This window comes from Papio anubis, unplaced genomic scaffold (genome assembly GCF_008728515.1).
Source record: "Papio anubis isolate 15944 unplaced genomic scaffold, Panubis1.0 scaffold198, whole genome shotgun sequence".
Lineage (NCBI taxonomy): Eukaryota > Metazoa > Chordata > Mammalia > Primates > Cercopithecidae > Papio > Papio anubis.
In genome coordinates, this window is record NW_022161999.1 from 122489 (window position 1) to 126870 (window position 4382).

General features: G+C 41.4%; 1 pseudogene across 1 annotated transcript; it reads left to right on the plus strand.

Moving 5' to 3' along the window:
* Positions 1 to 1659: 1659 nt before the first annotated feature.
* LOC101016695 lies at positions 1660 to 3377 on the plus strand (annotated as a pseudogene). The gene has a single exon (XR_163741.5). The product of XR_163741.5 is annotated as a coiled-coil domain-containing protein 85B-like (transcript).
* Positions 3378 to 4382: the final 1005 nt, after the last annotated feature.

Sequence of the window (4382 nt, forward strand, 5' to 3'; positions counted from 1 at the left end):
GCAGTATATTCAATGTACCTCACAGAATGTGCGCAGGCTGTGAGCATGTTTGTGTCCCATGCTCGCCAAAGTACATGCACTCTAGAAGAGCCCCTGAGTAACTCAGTGGAAAAGATAGATGCCTATCAATTTTCCTATGTGACCACCTCAAAATTTAGTAGACAATTTAGTATCTAAGAGTAAGTCAGGGTATTAATATAAATGTTAGTATACTTTGAAAGTATCAATGTACAAATTTTCTGAGAAGAGTTATATTTCACTGAACAAAAAATAAAATGCTTATTATGTAAAGGTAAATATGAAAATTTCAACAAATATTATAAATTGAGAAGGGATGCAAAAGCGATCTCTATCATTTTGAAACAATAGCATGCTATTCCACGAAAGCTACTCAACTATTAAATCAGATATGTGATTTTATTGAAGAAAAATCTAATAGGTGTGACCAGTTTATATTAATAAGGGACGCATTTTTGGTAACTGGGAAAAGTTTCAGCTTCCATCAAATAGTTGAAATTTTCACCAGATTTATCTGCATATGTGTTTTTTCTTGAAATCTCTTTTATGCTGACATTGCCACTTCAGCACAAGCATGTGAAACCAATAGTTGATCATTATAAAGAACAGTCAAAGCATGATTGTTTATATAGCCTGAAGAGGGAAATGTAGCTTCACACACAAGAAAAGCTAAAAGGAATCAAACGTGATTTCCTGCACACCCCACATTAGGATAGAGTTACATCCAAACCATCTTAAAGGCAGGCAGACTTAAAATATAAATAAATAATCTCTATAGATGGTGTCTTCATTTTTATTGAAAATTCTACTTAATTTTCCTTAATATACTTTATCAGAAGGATATTACTTTTGGTTGGTTTATCTATAAATTAATTAAGGCATCTAGCTTCTATTTTCACTTTCAGTCATATGAAATTATTTCTTCACTAAATTAATCAAGTCGGATTCTACCCTGAAACCTCCCTCTACACTTTTTCTTCTTTTACTTTTTTTTTTTTTGAGACGGAGTCTCGCTCTGCCGCTCAGGCTGGAGTGCAGTGGCCGGATCTCAGCTCACTGCAAGCTCCGCCTCCCGGGTTCACGCGATTCTCCTGCCTCAGCCTCCCGAGTACTTGGGACTACAGGCGCCCGCCACCTCGCCCGGCTAGTTTTTTGTTTTTGTTTTTTTTTGTATTTTTTAGTAGAGACGGGGTTTCACCGTGTTAGCCAGGATGGTCTCCATCTCCTGACCTCGTGATCCGCCCGTCTCGGCCTCCCAAAGTGCTGGGATTACAGGCTTGAGCTACCGCGCCCGGCCTCTTCTTTTACTTTTAATCATTCCAAAAACATCATTACATCTCTTTCACTTAATATCCAGGTTGCTTCTAAAATTACTCATATCTGTCCATATATGTTCAGTATTGCTCCTGCACATACAAAGTCAATGTAATTTTTTCAGTTTCTATAATATTATAATATTTACTACTTCCCATTATAACACTAATAAATGCTTTTATTTATTTAAACAAAGTGATTTTCCCGAAGACAACTGTATAAAAAACAGAGGAATTAGGTTTCTTAAAGTCAAGGAATATTCCTATAGAATATTGATTTTTACTCATTTCTAATTATAATACATGTAGGTGCTTTTCATTAATACATTACTGTTAGTGTTTTTAAAAAGTAATTATTTTTATTAATAAAATGCAAAATATTATTCTGTATATAATTGTATCCACTAGGGTATTTGCACTAGTGTGGCATCCCGAAAGATTTTCTGGGATATGAAAGACTAAGACAAGACTTAGTCAAGAAATTATGTATTTAGTCGAAACTTCTTCTCAAGGATGTTTTTCATTTGGACAATTAATGAAATCAGAATGTTAGGTATTAAAAAGCCATCTTCTACATTGCTGCCTCAGTGTTGAATAAAATTCCAAATCTGACCCATTTTTATGCTTAAAAATATACCAAAATCTATCCATTCCTTACGTCATAAAAAAGCATAACATCTTTCACTCACATACTCAATACATTCATATTGTCCCCTACCGTATTATCATATCTACTACATCTCTTTTAGATATTAAAGACCCAGAAATAAAGAAAACAGTGATTGTCTCTATTTTAAAGAGCAGGTTAGGTAAAATGGTTTCAAGTGTTATGAAAGCTGTAAGATTTGAAAGACAGAAAGAAATTTGGAGGTGGTTAAAGAAGCCCTAATGTGAAGGATGAAAAATATCTTGTTATTTGAAGAGTGAAAGAAAGTAGATTTCTTCCAGGCAGAGAGAAGAATAAATAAAAACTTCAGTGTAGAACTAGGCTCTCTGGGTTCAAAGAGCAGAAAGCTGTTCTGTTTTCTTGGGACTTGGCGAACCTCTTTGAAACAGAGCGAAGTGAAGTCAAAAAGACCATCTAGCACTGCCTGACGCGCGCGGAGCCGGAGCCCTACCCTGAGTGGCGCCTGGCCCGACGTGGGGCTCCTGGGTCGCGGCGGCTGGCGGGCGATGCTCCAGCGGCCTGACCAGCCATGGAGGCCGAGGCAGGCGGCCTGGAGGAGCTGACGGACGAGGAGATGGCGGCGCTGGGCAAGGAAGAGCTAGTGCGGCGCCTGCGGAGGGAGGAGGCGGCGCGCCTGACGGCACTGGTGCAGCGTGGCCGCCTCATGTAGGAGGTGAATCGGCAGCTGCAGGGCCACCTGGGCGAGACCCGCGAACTCAAGCAGCTCAGCCAGCGTCTGCAGGCAGAAAACCGTGACCTGCGCGACCTCTGCTGCTTCCTGGACACGGAGCGCCAGCGCGGGTGGCGCGCCGCGCGCCAGTGGCAGCTCTTCGGGACCCAAGCATCCCGGGCAGTGCGCGAGGACCTGGGCGGCTGTTGGGAGAAGCTGGCCGAGCTGGAGGGCCGCCCAGAGGAGCTGCTGCGGGAGAACCTGGCGCTTAAGGAGCTCTGCCTGGCGCTGGGCGAAGAATGGGGCCCCCGCGGCGTCCCCGGCGGCGCGGGGGGCTCAGGCGCCGGGCCAGCACCCGAGCTTGCCCTGCCCCCGTGTGAGCCCGGCGACCTAGACGATGGAAGCTCCAGCACCGGCAGCGTGGGCAGTCCGGATCAGTTGCCCCGACCTGTTCCCCAGATGAATGAAGGAACTGCCTCCTCCACGCTGATGCCCGCCTGGATTGCTCCCGGAGCCCGGGGACCGCTGTGGACCTCGGGACCTGGACGCTGTCCTGGCTGCGCAAGAGGGGCCGCTGGCATGGACTAAGAAATCCTGATACCGAGAAGGGCCCCTCGCTCTTGCTGGCAGGGCAGCAGGGGGACTGAAGGCTGGAGCGGAGGGACTTGCTGGGGGTTGGATTGGGGATAATAAACCCGTATGGAAGCGGGGGCGGGGGGGGGGGGAAGACCATCTAGAAACCTTTCAAGATTATTTGTTCCATGGGCTTGACTTTAGATCCTATATATATATATTTTTTTTTAATTTTTTAGTATTCAGTGTGGCTGTATTTTACACTTGTAAATTTATAAAACATAGCTGTAGATCAAATTTTTCTACTGTAAATTCTGTCTGAATTAAGATGTGCCATAAGAATAAAATATGCAAACAAGTACAGATATTTAGCATAATAACAAATGTAAAATATATCAATAATTTTATGAATATTGATTGTATGTTGAAATTGTAATATTTTTGATGAGTTTAATGAAAAATTATTAAGATTAAGTTCACCTTTTCTTACATTTTTAATGTAAAAATAAAAACTAAAGCTATTAATTTTTAGTAAAAACTACTAGAAAATCTAAAATTATATGTATGACTTACATCATAGTTTCATTGGCCACTGCTGGTGTAGAGTGAAAGGAAGGTAAAGGTGAAGAGAATTGACCATAATTTGTAGGTTAGTCAACCCATAGGGTCCACTTCACTTGTATTGCCTGTGTTATCTGCTGATGAAGAACACTTCCCCTCTCATAGGTCTGTAATAGTCATTTTAGACTATTACATGATGAATGCTATAATTATCATAGACCTATGATTTATTGTTAATTTACTCTTATTGTTATTAAGTTGGACATTAAACAAGATCTAGCTGGGCTTAAAGCAAATCCTAACTTAAGGCTAACCTCTTCCAAAACTCTCTTTTGACCACTTAATGTAGTGTTTTCATTCATGCATGCCTACTTTTGTAAAACATTTATTATATATTGAAATGAATGTGAAGGAATGCAAGAATGAAGTTAATAATTTTTCCAAGAGGAGTCATGAATGGTTTCTCAGAAGAGAGAGTATTTGAACTGAAATTAGAAGAATGAGTTGAAGCCTGCCATGTTGGAAAGGGTATTCTAAGCCAAGGAAGCAGTATTGCAAAGGTTTGAAAAGACATACTACA